Genomic DNA, 21266 nt, shown 5'->3' with positions numbered 1-21266 from the left:
AAGGATTGGCAACTTGCTCTGCTGCTGTTGTGCAAGATCACCCTTCTCAATTAAAGCTCTGTTAAAACTAGCAGATTTGCCTCATGTCTGTAATTTGTGGCTACCACTAAAACATCCTTTCTCTTGTTTTGTGTTGTTATCCATGCGTAGATTATAATGTAAATTCTGCCTAGGAGACAAAATGATATACAAGCAGCTGAAGACAGAATTTGGCCCTCTTCTCTCAAAATGCCCCAAAGCAGATTGTTTACTTGATTGACACTGTGAATTTTACTAATTACACAGCAGTTCTTCAGTCCTATTTCCTGAGCTGTGAGCTGCACTTTTCATTTACTTTTCTACTTCTGTATTTTTCAAATTGCAGAGTGTTATTATCATCTGTATTTTCTCCTACTGATCTGTTTCCTTTTCAACTTCATTTTTGATGTGTGGCCAACAGCAATGAACCAGCACTTTGGTTAATTTTGGAGTAGAAGTCCACAGCTGGTGTAAATTAGTGTTATTCCATTATTAATCAGAAAAGCTTCACTGTGGAGATATTTGACATTACCTCTCTGACTCTATCCAAGTACTTGAACTCTCAGTATCTGGAGAGCTCACCTCTTGTTTTTAGCATGGTGCAATCCTTGGTTCCTACTGCACTGTTTTTTGTAATCAAAGCTGAATCCACAAGCAACAAATCTAACACCATATCACATTCACTCTTAATTCATAGAGTCATAGGATGGTTTGGCTTGGAAGGGCCCTTAAATCTCACCCAGTTCCAACCCCCCTGCCATGGGGGACACCTTTCACTGGATCAGGTTGCTCAAAACCCCATCCAGCCTAGCCTTGAATACCTCCACGGATGGGGCATTGATGTCTTCTAGGAGCAACATGTGCCAGTGCCTCCTCACCCTCATGTGGAAATATTTCTTCCTAAAGTCTACTCAAAATCAGAGACAGGTTTTCTTGTTTTATCTCACTTTCATAGTGACACAGACAGACTTGAAATAAGGGTAACACTCCAGCCTATACATCCTTCCACCCTGACCTCCAAGCTCACCTCTGGGAAAAAATCACTTAAAATCCATGCCATGAAGTGACAAAAAGGAAAAAATAACCCACACCACGTTCCATTGTACACCCATGTGTCACTAACAGTGTACTCAAAATTCCATCTCTGCATACTTCCAGACAGAAACAAACAGAAAACGATGGAAATTTTGTTGCCTGGTCTGAGAACAGGGCAGTTTAGCAGGGATAATGTAAAATAATTACAAGTTACCATCTGGTAGAGTCCTTGCTTAGATGAACTTAATTGAAGCTGCAGGCAAATACTAGTGCATACTGGGAACATTGCTTCAATGCAGCACCTCACCACCTTTGTCAGATAAACCTGCAGGGTATTTAGCATCTCAGGAAAAAGTAAACCTCCATAATATCAAGGCATGTGAATCTGGAGGAAATCAGAAACATAAATTAGATACAAAATGGAAGGGCGAAAAATCTCTCACCCTGCCCAAAACACAGGACTGCAGACACAACACTCACTGCTGTGTTTTGAAGCAGTCCTTGACTTCAGGAGACTCTGCAGCAAGTCTTTTCACCTCTCACCACCATGGCTTTATCCATAAGATGGGGAAAAACAATGGTGACATTTTGCTTTTAAAAATATCTGTAAGCATAAATTACTATAATAATTTTCCATCCATATAAGCACAGCAGCTTGCCAGTTTGCATGGTGGAAACAATTTTCAGAGTCTCTCATTACATCCAGAAAACCCTCTTATCTAGTGAAGGTGTATCTCATGGCTGGGCTGCATCAGGAACATCCTCTCCCTCAAAACCCTAGAAAAGGCCATTTCTTTAGGGTTTCTATGAGGTGATAATTTCATCTGCAAACTTCGTTTAGCAGAGCTCAAGGGAATCAGTGATATCATGACAACTCTGTGTGCATTTTATCACCTACCCCTGTGGACACAGATGACTGTCAGGTCAGGAGAGCACAGGGGGCTGAACGGGCACCCCTATCACCATCCGGCAGCTGCCTCAGATGGCAAAGAGGACATCTTTTTACCTGGATTGCACTCAATCAGGCACTCAGCTAATGATTCAGTTAACAGTAACTCACTATTATTTTGGCCTTCTTCTTTCACAAGTTTTCCCACAAGTATGTAACCACCAACTTTTAAATAAAGCATGATAGTAACCACTGCTTGAGACAAAGAGGATGTGCAGTGACAGGATGAGGGGGAATGATTTTAAGCTGAAAGAGAGGAGATTTAGATAAGATATTAGGAAGAAATTCTTCACTGTGAGGGTGGTGAGGCACTGGCCCAGCCCAGGTTGCCCAGAGAAGTGATGGATGCCCCATCCCTGAAGATGTTCAAGGTCAGGTTGGATGGGGCTTTGAGCAACCTGATGCAGTGGAAGTTGTCCCTGCCCATGGCAGGGAGGCTGGAACTGGATGAGATTTAAGGTCCCTTCCAACCTACACCATTCTATGATTTCAAATACTAATTATTCAAAATCAGTCTCAAAGTCTCCATTTATACAGAAGAGTGGAAACAATTCTCTATATCAGGCTAATCTCATTTTAGTAGAAATAAGTAGACACCACAGAAAATATACCTGCACCAAAGCTCATTTCCTGCATGGGTAACGTTTGCTTGCAGTAACCCCAGAGGATACACTGAGGAAAGTGCTGACTAACAGGTATACACGCATCTCTTGTAAATTTTTAACTTACCCTCCCAGCTTGTTTGCTCAGAACTGTGCACACATACTCCAGAGCAGTGGCATTTCTCGAGATGCAAACCCCTAGCAACATTTCTAAACAGAGTTTACCATCCAACACTACATTCAAGCTAACATGCATTGATAATTCAAATCCCACAACTTGAAGGCAAAATTGTACTTCTAATATAGATACTCGTGCTCTCTTGTACACATAGACGTAACCCAGATGCCAGCACCCATAGAAAACTAGCAGAAATACCTGCACAGCTGAAAATATCCTCAGTTACACATTAATTACTCAATAATACCATCCTAGAAATGCTGCCTTTGAATTTGCTGCCAAAGATTAGAAGAGTTTATGAGGATGCGAATTCATGTATTGGCCACTCTGCTTCTTCAGCAGCCTCACACATCCAGGTAGAAAACTGCATTACCATTAATAGCACAACCCTACATCTCAGTACGGACAGCTCATCAGCTCTCTGTGGCTGCCTTGTGCCACCAGCACTAAGACAGCAAAAGTGTCCTTGATTTATTTGGCAGAGCTTTATTTTGTTAGTTTTTTACTATGGTGATGAACCCCAAACCTCCTTTTTAAAATGCAAGAAGGCTCTCAAAACCAAACTCACCTTTTCTGTAAATACACAGGTCAGAGCAGGGATAAATAGCTTAGCGGCATGGAATACTAGGTTAAATGGAGCAATTCAGACCAGTTAAATCAGCCTACAAGCCACCACATTAACTGTTTTGGATTATACAGTATTTTGCAGGTAAAATAAATAATTTGATGGAAAGCATAAAGCTACTCTTTGATCATAATAAAAAATAACTCCTAAATCACATGGAGATCATCACTTAGAGAATTCTGATAAAACTTCCATTTTTCCTTCGAGAACTGAGGCTTGTGGTATGTATTGCTGAGAGAAAAATAACTCTCTAAAGGAAGACAAATTAAAAACTTCACAGAAATTTGAGCAGGATGAGATATTTTTGACCACAGCAGATGTCAATGAAGGCTTACACTATAAATGACAGTCAATATAATAAAATCATAGAATGTCCCAAGTTGGAATGGACCCAGAGGGATCATCTAGTCCAGCCCTGTCCCTGCATAGGACAAACCAAACATTCACAACCATGTGCCTGAGAGCATTGTCCAAATGCTTCTGGAATACTGTCAGGGTCGGTGCTATGACTGCTTCCCTGGGGTGCTCCACCACCCCCTACGTAAAGAACATCTTCCTAATGTCCAACCTCATTCTCCCCTGACACATCCTTCTGCCACTCTTTTGGGTCCTATCATTCTTCAGCAGAGAGAAGAGATCAGCATCTGCTCCTACACCTCCCCTTGTGAGGAAGCTGCAGAGTGAGATGATTTGTCCCTTTAGTCTCCTCCAATCTGAACACACCAAGTAACTTTAGCCACTCCTCATATCCCTTCCTCTCTAAACCATTTACCAACTTAGTGGCCTCCTCTGAACACCCTCCAGTAGTTTGATATCCTTTTTAAAGTGTAACACCCAAAACTGCACACAGTATTCAAGGTGGTACCACCCCCTCCCTCGACTGGCCAGCAGTGGAGTGCTTGATGCACCCCAGGACGTGGTTGGCACTCTTACCTACTGGGACAGACTTGCAACTCTTTCTTGACTTTCTTCCTCTCTAGTTTTTCTAAGCTTCCCTTACTCTTTGTAGTTCTCTATTTATACAGAATCACAGAATAGTTAGGGTTGGAAGGGACCTTAAAAATCATCTAGTTCCAAATTCTTTTATATCCTTTATATTTGCATGGAAATACTTATTTAACTAAAGATACTTAGCACTGAAGTTATATCTCTTAGTGAAAGGCATAAGAGGTTTCTTCTAAAACGTTTCCCAGTTTCTTCTCAGTTTGTGGAGGTCAGGGTTCTGCCTGGTAATTGACATCTCACATGACGAAAGTCTCTGGAAGCCCACAGGATCACACATAGATGATTTCCCCAAAGCCACTTTCTGTGATCATAGACAGAAGGAGGATAGGGGTGATGTCGTTGCAGGTTATGGGCAGGGTGTTGATATCACGTTATTCTGAGGCCATTGTTTTGAGTTGTGCAGGAAGACACACAACCCATTTCACACCATGCCACTTGCAAAGCACAGCCACCTCCTTACACACAGGTTTCTACCAAATGTTTTTCCCTGTTGAAAACAGGTAAATAAAGTCTTATACCAGTACAATTTTTTGCTTTCCAAAACCAGTTGTATTGGTCCTTAACTTGTACTTTTCCAACCCAACAGACCTGGCAGCTCTAACAGTGTTTGGCACTAACTGCAAACAGAGCAGCTGTGCTAGGCACAACCTAAACAGCTCCTAACAATGAAAACAAGGTTGATGACTCATCTCTGATTGCCTTTCAATACAGAAACTCAGGGGCTTTTCTTCAGTTCCTGGTGAAGCCAAGACCTGTCAAAAAGCAGCCCAACACAGCCATAAACCACAGAGCCTGTGCACATCATAGTGGTGCTCTCTGTTTTTTGGGGCTTGACATTCCTCAACCAAGAAGTGTATTTTGAACTCCTAAAACTATATGCATTACGTGGGGATTTAGCTTTCTGTTTCCAATAATGTTCAAAGCATTGTATGCTCTTCTATTGATGTATCCATGTGCAGGATACTACAAGCATACAGGCCATTCACTAACCTGCTGCCAAAGTGCTCTTCTCTCCCACCAGGCTGGGAACTCAGTATCCATAGATGTTAAAATGACCCTTCACAGAATCACAGAATGGTTTTGGTTGGAAAAGACATTTCAGATCATTGAGTCCACCATTGATCCAGTTCTGCTAAGTCCACCAATAGACCATGCCCCCAAGTACAACATCTACTCATCTTTTAAATACTTTCAGGGATGGTGCCTCAACCACCTCTATGGGCAGCCTGTTCCAAAGCTTCGCAGCCCCTTCAGTAGAAAAATTCCTCCTAATATCCGATCTAAATCTCCCCTGGCCCATCTTGAGGTCATTTCCCCATGTCCTGTCACTAGCTACCAGAGAGGAGAACCAAAACCCCCATCTCACTACAACCTGATTTTAGGTAGTTGTAGACAAGGTCTCCCCTCAGTCTCCTTTTCTCCAACCTAAACTAAACCCAGCTAAACAACACCATCTCCTCATAAGACTTGTACTCTAAACCCAACATGATATTGCTAGAAGTTCAACAAATATCTCATTGTACAGTTCCCTTCAAGAAACACCAAGCTGTAAGCAGCGAGGGAAAAGATGCCATGATTGTCAGCTGTGGAGGACCTGTTACTAAGGAACCATCTTACTCCTCTTTTAGTTCTTCTCAAGTAAATTTTGTTACAGCTGAACATATTAAAATAATCCAACAAACAAAAAGACAAGAAGAAGAAGAAACTGTTCCATGGTGGAGGAGTTGGAAATGGATGACTTTCAAGATCCTTTCAAACCCAAACCATTTTATGATATGATTGAATTCTGCTCTTAAGACCCGATCAGCCTCTTGGCTGCTGTCCACAGGATTCGTATTGTGCCACTACATAATCATCACAGATCAGTTTATATTTTAAAAGCAAAATAAATAGGTGAGATGCATCATTTTTATACTGTTTCCAGTCTTTTTATAGTCTGTTTATATAATTATTCTGTATTATGTCCATTATTTTCTATTAGATTAAATAGGTATAATGTGAATGTGTCTAAAACACAAGGAATTGCTGACTTCCATGAATAAGCTAGGCCTAAGCATATACAATAAATTAAAACTGAATCTATCTAGGAATTAGATAATGTAATCAGCTCAGCAAAGCATTCTTGTGAATTGACTGTGCTGAATGAATGTTGTTTACTGTCAATAAAAAACACAATCAAGGCAGAATTTATCCTAGAGCTTTAAATCACCTTGAAATGGCTCTGTCTGAAATACCTGCTCTATTTTAGGAAAGAAATATTACAGGTCTTATACTTTTATATATAAACTGTTTCATGTTTAGATTAAGAAAAATAAACACTTTAAAAGTATACTCCTCACATATAGTTAACAGCAGAAAAAAAGAGAAATAGCTTAATTGTTTCATTACCTAATTAAGCTATATGCCAACTTGCTGTTCTTTTGAAAGCAATTTTGTGTATGGGTACCAAAGTTTATGGACTGCACAGCGTTCTCCATATCACATGTATCTTATTTTGGAAACAGAATGTCTTTCACCGTTTTCAATAAAGCAAAGAAGTGAAATGAAATGTTGATACACAACCATTTTCTCTCAATATCTATTTTATGTGAATTACTTGAGGCATAGCTGTGTATACACTATCTAGCAAAGGATTTCTCATAAATAACCTTTAATCTGTCACTATGTTATTGAGGGCATATCTTAATAAAAAGAAGCTGTTAATGTGCATAATTCAATGTCAGCACACTAAAAGAGACAGAGATCCAGTACTATAAATGCACATTAATCTCCTGATGCTAAATTCCAGGTTATGGGATCATATTTATTTTTGTATAAACTATGGAAGTCTTTCCTGAACTATGAAGGAAAATAAGGGCTTAGTGTAACCCCTTACAGAATTTAAAAGCTGTCAGTATTTAATGTCATTCTCAGTAGCAACGCAGACCCAACAGGTAGGGAAATCTGTGCAATTCTTCAGTCAGCTGCAGAGACACCATTTAAGACCTTGCTACACTGATTACAGAATCATAGGATCATGGAATGGTTTGGATTGGAAGGGACCTTAAAGTCCATCCAGTTCCAAACACCCTGCCATGGGCCGGGACACCTTCCACTCCATCAGGTTGCTCAAAACCCCATCCAACCTGGCCTTGAACACCTCCAGGGATGGAGCAGCCACCGCGTCTCTGGGCAACCTGTGCCAGTGCCTCACCACCCTCATAGTAAAGTATTTCTTCCTAATATCTCATCTAAATCTCCTCTCTTTCTGCTTAAAACCATTCCCCCTCACGCTATCTCTGCACTCTATCATAAAGAGACCCTCCCCAGCTAATTAACCTTTGTGCAGTTAGACTATCTGAACACATCTCTCGCCTTCTCTCTTCCATAATATTTCATTAAAATTAATAGTTTACAAAGGATATTGATTAGAATTCCCTCGATCTGAATCATGGAAAAATCACAGTCAGTGATGCCACTGAGAAAAATAAAAGAACACAGTGAAAATCAACAGTGATAGAGGATTCCCATCAGTATATAATATTTAAGTTTGACAGCATATGTCAGTGAGACTGTAAAATTGCAGCTTTCACTTCCTATTCTTTTTGCACTTTATGAAGAATATGTGGTAACTGGAAGGAAGCAGAAAAGAACCTCACCTCAGGGAAAATGCCTACTTTATTAGATACCGGCGTCCATCTTCATAACAGTCCATGACAACAAAGACCTTCTAGGACTGGGTTTACAAGGACTCTGATTTTTCAGAAAGCCAAGAAGCACAGCTAAAGTGAACTAAACAAGAGTATTTGTTCATAGAACAGAATCATAGAATCATTAAGGTTGGAAAAGACCTCTAAGTTCATCCAGTCCAACCATCAGCCCAATGGCACCATGTCTACTTGTTGCGTGTGAACGCTTGGTAATGCAAATCACACACACTGGTCATGCTGCCACAGGTCTAAGGCACACACAATGGTGTAGAAAGTAGGTTGGGATAAGTTCTTCCATAGAGTGAATAGAGACCTAAGAAAGGAGAGCTGACATATTGGAGTTCAACTTTCCAAATATTTCTGGCAACCCTCTGCCACCGCTTATAAATCAGGCTGAGAAACAAGCTCAACAGAGAAAATCAAGATCTTGGACATGTTCTGCTCCACATTTAGGGGCATCACTCTATGCCAAGTTGCACTTGGAAAGACAGTGGTTTGTAATAGTTTCTCGTAAGGAGAACCATCACACATTCCTGCACCCTGTCTACATCCAGTTAATCTCGATTCATTCTGGAATCCTCAGCATAAGAAGGATATGGAACCTTTGGAACAGGGCTGCAGCACCTCTGCTATGAGGACAGGCTGAGAGCTTTGGGGTTAGGAGGAACGTTTTACAAGGTCATGTAGTAATCGGATGAGGGAGGGTGGCTTTAAACTGGAAGAGGGAAGATTTAGATTAGACATTAGGAAGAAATTCTTCACTGTGAGGGTAGGGAGGAACAGGCCCAGGGAAGTTGTGGATGCCTGTGGAGGTGTTCAGGGCTAGCCTGGTTGAGGCTTTGAGCAACCTGACCCAGTGGAATATGTCCCTGCCCATGTCAGGGGGGTTGGAACTGGATTATCTTTTAAGTCCTTTCTAACTCAAACCATTCTATGATTCTGTGATTCACCCAGACAGAAGGCAGTCTGAAATACAGCACAAAATATGTTCAACTCTACTCCCAACAAGAGCTATAAAAGCTTTCACAAAATTAATACTTCTGGGGAAAGAAAAAAAAAAATAAAAGTGGGAAAATCTAGATTTAAAAACAGGCTTTTAGCCCTATTTGACTGACAGGGCAGACAAACCCCAAGGATATTCTCTACAGAAGCCAAATGAAATAGAAATAAGTGATGCGAAAGGTCAACGCGGTGGTACGTGTAATACACATGCATACTAAACGAGCAATATATGCTCCAAAAAGACTGCATTGCAGATACTAACATCCACACAGAAAACCATAGACAGAATTTAGCCCCATACTGAGCATTTTGGGAAAACACTCGGTAGCTCTCAGAACTGCAGAACAACTGCTTGCAGCAAGCTCAGATGATGGATCTATATATTAGTAGTTACCTGCTGCTGTAGGGCATAACAGTCCAACTAAATACTGAGTCATGAATCGACTTTTCCAGTGCAAAGTAGCAGCAGTGTTTAAGAATTAATAATTCATAGTTAATTACTAATTTTATTACCTATAATGTTATTGGGCTCACGAATATCTATTTCCCCACAAATATTTCACTGTCCTTTCTCCCTTTTTTTAATCTTAGCACTCCTACAGTGATTATATGTCTTTTTGTTATGCTAAAAATGTTCTCGTCATTTGAAACACTCACCTCTTAGACAGCTGTATTCTCTGCCTCTTATTTTTCTTTTGTGCAAAGCAATGAAAAAACAGGTACTCGTTTTCAGTTCAGTGCGAGCTGCTCGCTTCTAACCCCTCTGTGTGTTTTACTGAAGTATTTAATGTCTGAGCACCTAAAAAGTAGGGCATCCAAAACCAGCAGCCCCTTTGGAACACGCAGCTCATTATTTCATCTTAACTGTCTCACTTTCCAGTCCTCAGTCAACTCCTCCTCCTGGGTCAGTATCTGCTCACTGCGCTGCTGGTAACATTATAGCTCTGACCAAGGGCACAGCTGTGCAGGAAAAGACCTTATTCTCTCCTTATAAAACCAGGGCTACAGATGGTGCACAAGGCTTTTGTCCAGTGGTTACCCAGAAGGAGGCTCCTCAAGAACTGGCGGAGCTCCTTCCACCCCAACAGATTCAGCTGGAGCTCTTCTCCCAGCCACAAATTATGACACTCCCCTCACTGGGTCACTGTGCTGATCAGTACGACCCATCTGCCATCACCACAGGAATCAAGGCACCAAGGGACCGGCATAAAATGACAGTCTCTACCTCACAGCAAATCAGCAACAAAGTCTTCAACCACCTCCCTTCCCACGTTGCTGCTAACCAAGAAAAGTGGCTGGGATTGGAGGCACATAAGACACCTGGATGCTTAATGGAGACCTCCCATCTTACTCTGCTTCAATTTAAACCTTCTGCTTTTACTCAGCATTTGCTTTTGCACCTTCTCTTCACATATCCTCTCCTGATGGGTGGTTATGAACCAGAGGTCATTTAATGAGTGCCCCAAGCACTGAGCAATTCATGCTAAATGAAATAAAGGCACCCTAGCATAAGGGCTCACAGCTTTGCACGTACTCCCTGTATACACCGGCTTAAGGTTTCTCTTTGTAATATTAGGGAGTTGCTCTGCCTTGTACTCCTCTCATTTCTCACCGGTAACTTTCCTCAGTAGTCCTTGATTTGTTACTTTGTAGTCTATCAATTTGTAGACCAGAATGCTCACATAGCTGTTTTCCATGGGAAAGTATAATAGTGTATGTAACTAATGATTGCTTGTTGCTAAAGGAGAATTGTGGAATGAGCTTGTTACACAATAGGTTGTTTCAGCTAAGTAAGGTATAAAAATGTGTTATGAACTTTGATTAAATGGCTTCACTTGGATCATATTGATCATTGCGTGTCGTCCCATTACTTCCGTCACTCTCCACCTACATCTTCCATCCTAGCTTCACAAGCAAGGCCCTGGCACTGTCCTGCAGTGCCATGTATTACGCTAATATAAATAGCAATGTACTGCAAGAGTCAGATAATTTCCTTTGCACCTTTTGGAACTACTTTTGACTTGCAGATTTATTTTTCATCTAGTCATCTCTCTTAATTGTTTGCCATTGTCCAGTACCTATAAATACATATATGCACACTATACTCATAGACAGCGTATATCTCTAAAATTACAGTACAGCTTGTGCCAAACTAGAATATATTATCAAAAAATACAGCTGTGTCCCAGTAACTACCTGTATCTTAACAGTGAGTATATGGTCTCTTTCAGAAATCAAAACAATAAAAATAATTCTTTGTTACATTAAAAATGTAAAACTTGTTGCTGCAGAGTGTGAAAACCAAGCAGCAGTAAAGAAGGATTTTGCAGACACAGAATAAAACCAAAAGCATGTAACAGTGGATACTTCTGACTGGTATCAACCTTAAAACCACAAAGCAAAAACTTGGCTTCTAACTCGTGAGAGCTACATAAGCATTCACTGTGTCTACCTTATTATCCAATAAATAAATTTGCACCAAAGCAGATGCTTAGCTCAGCAGTGGAATACAGCAGAATGCCTGTGCCACGTGTTGCCCAAACCAAAGTAGAGAGGGGTGGTAGAGAGGAGGTCGCAAGGATCTTCTGATTAAATCACCCAAGAGAGGTTCATTCCTTCCAGGCTCCAGAACATGCATTGTAAAATGGCAAACTAATAACATGGCAGCAATATCTTCCTACTTCTATAGACTTGGAAAGGTACAGTTTACACTGCACAAGAAATTATGACTTGTGACCATTATAACTGACAAAGAAAAACTAAAACAAAAATCAGTTTATAATTTCTAACTATTTCAATTATCTCAGTGCATTTTCTAAGGCATTATAAATCTGATTAATCTAAAATAATTCATTTCCTATAGAACTGTATAATGTCCTGAGTTGGAAAGGACCCACCAGGATCATCAAGTCCAACTCCTGCCCCTGCAAAGGGCAACCCAAACATTCACACCATGTGCCTGAGGGCATTGTCCAAATGCTTCTGAAATACTGTCAGGCTTGTCACCATGACTGCTTCCCTGGGGAGCTGTTCCAGTGCTCCACCACCCCCTGGGTGAAGAACCTTTTCCCAACATCCAACCTAACCCTTTCCCTGCCATGTCTTTCTGCCATTTCTTTGGGTGATATCATTGGTCACCAGAGAGGAAAGATCAGTGCCTGCTCCTCCTTCTTCCCTTGTAAGGAAGCAATAAGTTGTGATGAGGTCTCCTCTCAGTCTCCTCTTCTCCAGGCTGCACAGACCACGTGACTTAAGCTGCTCCTTACATGACTTCCCCTCTAAGCACTTTACCAACAACGTAGCCTTCTTTTCACACTATCCAGTAGCTTTATATCCTTCTTATTCTGTGGCACCCAAAACAGCAGACAATACTCAAGGTGAGGTCATGCAAGTGCACAGCAGAGCAGGACAATCACCTCCCTTGATCAGCTGGCAATGCCAGGCTTCATGCAACCCAAGACACGGTTGCCTCTCTCAACTGCCATGGCAAACCTACGCTTGCATGGGTTTCACTCCTCATCTGTGCAAAGATTTTCATGCTGCTAGTAAATAAGTCCAAGAAAGAGATTCGAAGTCCCTGGGACTTCATCTGCCCTTTCGGAGATTGAGTGCAGCAAGTTTTGAAATAACAACAAAGTTATTGCAGAATAGCCTGCAGTGTATTAATAAACAGAAAAGATTACTCTATTCCACCACCACATCTTCAAGTTAGAAACACAAGAAAACTGATGCAAACAAGCTTAGAGTCTGGAAAGGGTCCTCTTACTATTAATAGTATTGTTTAGTTCTTACTACAGGCATCTGCTATTGCTTACAATACAGAAGTTAATCTTTATGGTATAAGACCTGGCATGATTCTCACCCTGTTACTGTAGCATAAGTTCATGTCTTTAAATTTTCATTTATGTGAGGGGACAATTACCCACATACTTTGTTCCATTTAATTTTTTTCATTTCTTATTCTTTTGCTTTTCCATTCACTGTATTCTGCTGTCATTTCTGTCTTTATTTACCTTTGACATTCACTGTATTTCTAGCAAAAGATTGTGAGATTCAGTATTTTTATTTCTCATAAAGTAAAGAGGAAGGTAGAGAACATCATCATAGCAAAGAAAAATTATACAACAGATCTTGAGTGTTTTTTTTACATTCATTCTCTATTTTTCCTCAAAATGAAAAATGTTGATAGAAGCTCCTTCCATGCATTCCCATACATCAGCCACTACTAATCACATGGGTATTAATTCAGCTTGTGAAAATGTATCACAATGAGAAGTTTAACTTTTGATGTTCAGTCTCTAATTCCTTTGTGATAAGAAAGATAATACCTACAGTTCCCAGACCAAAAAATGTTTATATGAAACAGTAGAAGGAAGGAAAGGCACAGGAGACACTTTCTCACCCTGTCTTGTTAGAGATAGCTCTTTTACTGTTGCATTAGGCACCATCCCTTGATCTTTCCATCACTTCCAGCTGGAACTTTTCATCTGTGCTACTATCATAGGTTTATTTATGCCACCTCTTCATTTGAATTCTCACAAACTACTCTTAAGAGCAACTTGTGAATTTGTTAAATGATGAAATCAGAATGCCTATAGTGGCAAACTTCTACAAAGCTGTGAAGGCTGACAGAGTGGTGAGAAACGCCTACTAAACATACTCATTGGAGCCAGTAGAAACCAGGACTCCCCCATGCCTGCCCTGGGCAGCCCTGCTGTGCAGAGCAATCCTGTTTCTGTGGCCGTTTGGGCATTGGGTTCTACAGCCCAAAGAGCTTAAAACTACCAAGGGCCAGGCTTGTAGCTAAGTCAGCAATAGGGGTCTGCTGCCCAGCCACACACCCCAGCCCCTTGGAGTCTGAATTCAGGCAGTCCTGGAAGCATCAGCTTATGGAAAGAGGAGCTATACAGATACTGTTAAATTATAGATATTCAAAGAAGTTTCCTGACAGAACACAACTACAACATTGTCAAAAGGGTTCTGGGCATGGTTTTGGCCCATTCTGATTAATGTTATTTGAACCTTTGTTAGGCATGACTGGAGATTTGGCACGTGCCTGAGACTAGTCCCAGTTTTGGTTTGGATGTAGCTACCCTGATCCATAGGATAAGAGAGTTTAATGGCAGAAACATGGCCTGATGTCTCATCTCCCTTGTGAAGTAGCACAACCCCTCCAACCAGTTCTGTCAAGCAAAGCAGCTCTGCTGGGGTGCCAATGCCTACACTATACACTTAGACGTGTCTCATGTTTGACGAGCTCTTTTTAGCTCCTATGGACTAAGTGTCCATTTGCAGTAGGAACACATTAGGCGCCTTTCTGAGAACGCATCTTGCCATTTAGTTTCATCTGAAAGGAATCCAAGTTCATGTACTACAAGCCCACTCTGCTTTTTTTAACAAAGCTGTGTGTAATATGACAACGTGCATTTCAAAAACTATGAAAAGTATTCTCCCACAAAGCAGTGTTTCTGTCTGTTATTGATGGTTGTGCATGTGTTCATTCTAGGACATACTGATGTTTTTCACTCATGTAAATTCCTGACTGCACCTCATGTATTCAATGAAGTTCATTGTATACCACAAAAAGCACTTACAGGATAGGCTGCCATTGTGACAATTACAGCAATGCATTTGGCATCTTGAAAAATGGAAACATTAGAATGTGTTTGGTGATTGTTGACCCACAGATATTTTGTTTTCAGTCATTAACCTGGTCAAATTTAGGAACTGCTTGAAGACTTATAGCAGGTATTCTGGAGAAAAACTAAAATCATCATCCCTTTCTACTCTATCTAGTACCTGCTTCATAATTTTCTTTACATGTTTCAATATAGAATCATAGAACAGTTTGGATTGGAAGGGATCATGAAGATCATATAGGTAAATTCCCCAGCAGTAAGCAGGGACATCTTCAACTAGACCAGGTTTCTCAGAGCCCAGTCCATCCTGACTTTGAAGGGTTTCAGAGATGAAGTATCTACAACGTCTCTGAGCAACCTGTGTATCACACTGACGAATTAAGGTTTGTATAACATTCAACTGCTTCATTCACAGGTTTGATCTGTTTTGATGTAGAAACGATCTTAGGACTTAACAGCAATCTTCCATTGCAAAAACCATTTTGTTAATGATACATGTTGTGTTATCTGAGGATGAGGTATTTTGGCAAAAGACGAAAGATGTACATTTTGGACAGCTGTTGGGGGTTTTTACTGATTTTTCAACAGATAGCTTTGTGTCACTTTTAAGACAGATGATTGTGTCTACAAATAATGGTATTGGAGTAAAATACCATATTAAATAAAAGTAAGTTTTATGGAGAATGTAAATAGAATGTTTACCATATGAATAGTTTATGTATTTGAATTTATATCTTTTTATGTATTTGATTTTATGTATTTGATTTTATATCATCTCTAATCTTTTTATTTCCATTTCAATAACATGGGGGCATTAATCACAACATTTCTAGCATGTATATGTATAAACAAAATGTCAAAGTTATCTCTCTGGTTTACAGACACATCTAGGTACACAGAGATTTGTACCCATGTATCCCTACCTATATGTGCAAAATTCACCTTCCACACACAGAAATTGAAATTTTTTACTTTTGACCATCACTGAAGTAATGGATTTTGTATGAGGGAGGATTATAAAATCAGGCCCCTGCATTCTTTATTGCATCTATTTTCCCTATCACACCTAGGAAAAGAGGAATTCTTACAGCAAGTAATCTTACAACTTGTATTGAAATAATGACATCCATGCAGACACAGATGACATGATTATGGCAAAAAGCAAATGAAATGCCATGTCATAAATCCATTATAATTAAAAATAAGGGCATAGTGCAAAACTTGATATGTCAGACCTAAATTTCAAAAGGATCACTACTATCACTCCTCAGATTCTTATCTTTCCAGAAAATATGTATTAGCTATGAAGCATGGATGAAAACTCATAAACAGAATTAATTATTTGTAGATATTTTTCACTGTTAGTATGTCCAAAGGAAAAACTTCCACCCATCCTGTAATATTTAAACTCAGTTCATTCTAAACTGTGGATGTGATAATATTCCATATTACTGTGAAAGTATTGAGTCAGAATGAGATTTCCAGACCTTTCTGAGCAAAAAGGCTTCAGGAGCCACTGAACAATTAAATCCTTTGCATTTATGAGTGAAGCTTTTCAGACAACCCTCTCAACATGAACATGATAGGATATTTTTGATAAATATTACCATGCATCAAAGAAAATATTTTCAACAAAAGGCATTTTACCAGCTCGATCTACCACCTACTAGCATAATTAAGGCTCTGGTTACAGTTCTTCTTCTAATTTTAAAGAGCAGCATATTTCAACTAAGACTTAAACAACTTGTCATTTTGACTCCTGCCTGGAGCGATCAGCATGTATCCCTATACCTACAGCCTTTGGCACCATTCATGTTTGCTTCTGGGCTCATTTTCAAAAGGTGTATATAAAAAATAGTATAAATGGTGTTTGTAGGGATTGGAGGTTTTATTGCTTTCAAGTATCTTAGCCCCACTTTCAGTACATGTTTAAAAAGTCCTTGGGGTTTTAATGGCCTTGGCTCCCGATCAAACACAGCTTCTGCCATCTTGATACAGAAGCATGGATTAAAGAGGGACAGTTTGCCATAAAATATACAAGTGTTCTTAAATAAAGCTCAGTTTCCACAGGATCATAGAATGGTTTAGGTTGGAAGGGACCTTAAATATCACCCATTCCAACCCTGCGCCAATGGGCAGGGACACTTCCCACTAGACCAGGCTGCTCAAGGGCCCATTCTACCTGGTCTCAAATGCTTCCAGGGAGGCGACAATCACAACTTCCCTGGGCAACCTCTGCCGGTGTCTCACAACCCTGGTTGTGAGGAATTTCTTCCTATTGTCTAATCTAAGTCTTCCCCCTTCCAATTTAAAGCCATTCCCCTCCACCTTATCACTACACACCCTTGTAAAATGTCCCTCCCCAGCTTTCCTGTAGCACTCTTCAGGTACTAGAAGGCTGCTCTAAGGTCTCCCTGGAGCCTTCTTTTTTCCAGGCTGAACAACCCCAACTGTCTTAGCCTGTTCTCATAGCAGAGGTACTTCAGTCCTCAGATCATCTTTGTAGTCCTCCTCCAGACCCATTCCAACAGTTCCATACCCTTCTTATGATGGCAGCACTCCAGGTGGGAATGCTCAATGGCAAAATTTAAATGCCCACTTAGACGCCCACACTCAGGAGTACTTCACAAACACATGCCATTGTGCAAGCCCAACAGCTCCAAAATAAACTCCATCAAGGACCAGGTCAAATCCAGAACAGGTTCCCTAAGCCATGGACTAATGAATTTTCTCTTCCTTAGAAAAATAGCCTGAGTCTACATGGCACCCAGTTCCTGTGCTGCTGTTCCTCAGCCTTCCAGGAGCCTCTTGTGAAACCAAGTCTTGGGTGTTTTCTCAAGCTTCCACAAATGTGTTATAAACCTTTCTCCACTCCTCTTTTCTTCAGATACCTTTGAAGTTGTGGAGGTGGCAACATCTGCCAAAGTGCATCAGACAAATTGGCAGTCACAGCTGAGAAGACAATCTCTGCTAAATTTATCTCCAGAGGCTAATGTGAATGCAGTATGAACAGATAACTATGATGAATCTATCTATTCATAAAGATTAATTTGGTCTATTTGCTGCTTCTTCCATTGTAATTTAAAAAATCAACAACCTAATTTTCATTAGTATATTTTGCAGAAAAGAATGTGATTTAGACTACTATGAGCGTTCACCCATCTCCCTCAAGAAAACTGCTGAAGATCAAATTACAGATGCATAGGTAATTTATTTGCTCAGCCATGTGTATCAAACCCAAACATGTTTTTCTGCATATTCTGACCAAATAGCTACCCCAGTAATATTTTAAGACTGTAATATCAAAATTAAATATGTTTTCATAACTGCAGTTGTCAGGATCATAGCTCAATATATTTTCTTTGCAAATTTGAATGAGATGCTAAAGCTAAAGGGTACGTTTGCCTAGGGAATTAATCAACAGCCTACATGGAATATGCACATTGACTACCTTTTTGCTAAAATAATAGTGAATATGGAAATTTTCGTGTTTTGATAAGCAATACTCCTTCAAGGAAGAGATGCACACACGTGGTTTAAGCTAGGAGAGTCAGAATAATACGTAGGCACAAAGGAAGACACCCTCTAGGCCCACAAGGCAGAGTGGTGTTGGGCTAACGGTTGGACTTGATGATCTTAGAAGTCTTTTCCAACCTTAACGATTCTATGCTAGCATGGGGCACAGACAACAAAACACTCAGCCAAGTTTTACCTGGGAGAGAAATGTTCTTTAGAAACGATATACAGTATGAATAAAACAACAATAATCTCAGCTATATTTGATATTTGGGAAACAAAGAGGTTATTTAAGTATCAGCTGCATTTCTTATTTCATTAATCATCGTTCACAGGAATAAAGGTGCATGCAGCCAGTTTGAGTGGGGCCAGATAACATTCCAGAAAGACATATTAGAAAAATCACAGAATGGTTTGGGTTGGAAGCAACCTTAGAGATCAACGAGTTCCAACACCCATCCCATCAGCAGGGACACCTTCCACTGCATCAGGTTGCTCAAAGCCCTATCCAACCTGGCCTTGAACATCTCCAAGGATGGGGCAATCCATGACTTTTCTGAGCAACCTGGGCCAGTGCCTCACCACCCTCACAGGAAAATATTTCTTCCTAAAATCTCATCTCAATCTCCTCTCTTTCAGCTTATAACCATTCCCCCTCATCCTACCCTGCACTCCCTGATAAAGAGCCCCTTCTTGGCTTTCCTGCGGGCCCCTTTATGTTCTGGAAGGCTACTTTAAGGTCTCCCCGGAGCCTTCTCTTCTCCAGGCTGAACAACCCCAACTCTCTCAGCCTGTCCTCATATGGGAGGTGCTCCAGCTCTCAGATCATCTTCATGACCTCCTCTGGACTCATCCCAACAAATCTGTGTCCTTCTTATGCTGAGAACTCCAGAGCTGAATGCAAGGCTCCAGGGGAGGTCTCACAAGAGTGGAGTAGAGGAGCATACTGCTTTGGTTACAGCCCAGAATTTATTCCTTCATATTGTGGCAAAATCTGTGAGCTCAGAGTGGACTTACATGACACCTGTAATATCTGCATCTTCCTTTATTTCTTTAAATAAGCGAACAAAAAAAAAAACAAATGAAATTGTGCAGAGTGATCCCTTTTGTAGGTCTGGGTAAAGAGAATCATCCAGCCACGGTTCCAAAAGATCACAAGGCAAGACACGTGGTACCACAGAGGAATTCACCAAAAGAGAAAACTAACCAGAATGAGCTGAATGCAGTGCATGCAAGTTAACCTTGATCACCTTGGCTAGCAATTACATTTGATTTTCTCTTCCGTATGACAGATGATCTCACTAATTCTCCTAGGTACAGTTAGTTGTCCTAATTTCTTTCATCAGAAGACTTTACTTCAAGGCAGAACTGGAGTCAGGCATGCCACATCTCTCCGATCAGAAAGAGTGAGGCAAGAGAGAGCTAATCTCAACTAAAATTTCCCCACTTTATTTTGTCTGACAAAGAGTGCATTTCTACAGTTCCCCATGAGAATTCATATGGAGGAGGTTTAGCAGGCTATCAACACACTTCGTGACTCATATCACATCACATTAATCATCAGCTTACAGTAAAAAGGCCACCTGTCCTTGCCTGTGTGTTCCCTATGATGAAAAATGTTCCTCTCTATTGCAGTTGTTCAATTAATCTCTATATTTGTTACAAGATTTTGCACATTAACATCTACTCATACTGCAACCACTAAATCTACAGCTCTTCTTGTCAGAGTTTATGCCTCTGTTTTCATGGAGGGAAATGAACTGAATAAAATTATACGAACACATTAATTCCATGCTCAAGCTCTGACCTCTTAAAGACAAATATACATATATAGGTCTCAAATGTTTAGATAAAGGTTCTTACAGTTCTAACTGTGAGATGCCATAAATTTAACAGATAAACTTGTGCTGATGGAACTTCTAGCTCAGCAGTGTATAGTGAACCTATATGGTTAAGCTTCAGAGTTTTCTAGTGTTTTCCCAGAACAAATCCAATCTCAGCTACACAGCACAGATCACGCAGGCACACAGTTTCAAACACTAAAAGGAGATAAGCATTAGATCTCAGAGCTGTACGAGTATGCCCCATCTCCAGCTTGACCAACAAGATTTGGTCCACCTGGTTGGAGAGCAGCCCTGTGGAGAAGGACCTAAGGGTCTTGGAGGACAACAGACTCAACATGAATGAACAATGTGCAACAGCAGCAAAGGCAGCCAACAGGAAGCTGGGGATCAAGAAGGGAAGCACCAGCAGAGATAAAGTCATCCCATTCCACCCAGTGCTTGTCAAACTGCACTTGGAGTATTGTATGAAGTTTTGGTCCCTGTTATACAAAAAAGATGTGGACAGGTTGGAGAGGATCCAGACAGGGCCACTGAGATCATGAGAGGAACAGAAAACCTTCCACATGAAGTAAGGCTGAGAGAACTGGATTTGTTCAGCCTTGAGAAGAGAAGGCTTAGCAGAGACCTTATTACTACGTACTAGTACACAGACAGCGTCTACCAAGAGAATGGAAACTCTCTTTTTACAAGGAGTCACATGAAAAAAATGAAGGATAATGGGTATAAGTTGCTCCTAGGGAGATTCCGATTGGATTCCAGATGAAGGTGTTTTACCATGAGAACAGTTAAACATTGGAATAATCTCTCCAGTGAAGTGGTGGATTCCTCTACACTGGACTCTTAAGGCTCGGCTTGACAGGGTGCTGGGCCATCTAATGTAAACTATATATTACTAAAAGGTTAGGCCAGATGGTCCCCAAGCTCCATTCAAACCTGGCATTCTACGACTCTATGAAGATACTACAGACTTGTGCATCTCTGGGAACATAGCTTTAGGATAACAGCAATGTAAAAACAAGTCTAAAACCAACAGGAAAATATAGGCATACTCCTCCACACCACTCTCCAGCCATCACTTCAGTAAGGGAGAGCATCCCCATAGCCACAAAATATCACTCACCACAACTGCCCCTGGGTTCTCACCTGATTTACACCATAGAGGAG

Source organism: Phaenicophaeus curvirostris, chromosome 2, assembly GCF_032191515.1.
Source record: "Phaenicophaeus curvirostris isolate KB17595 chromosome 2, BPBGC_Pcur_1.0, whole genome shotgun sequence".
In the NCBI taxonomy this organism is placed as follows: Eukaryota; Metazoa; Chordata; class Aves; order Cuculiformes; family Cuculidae; genus Phaenicophaeus; species Phaenicophaeus curvirostris.
Note: the sequence above shows the minus strand (reverse complement) of the source record.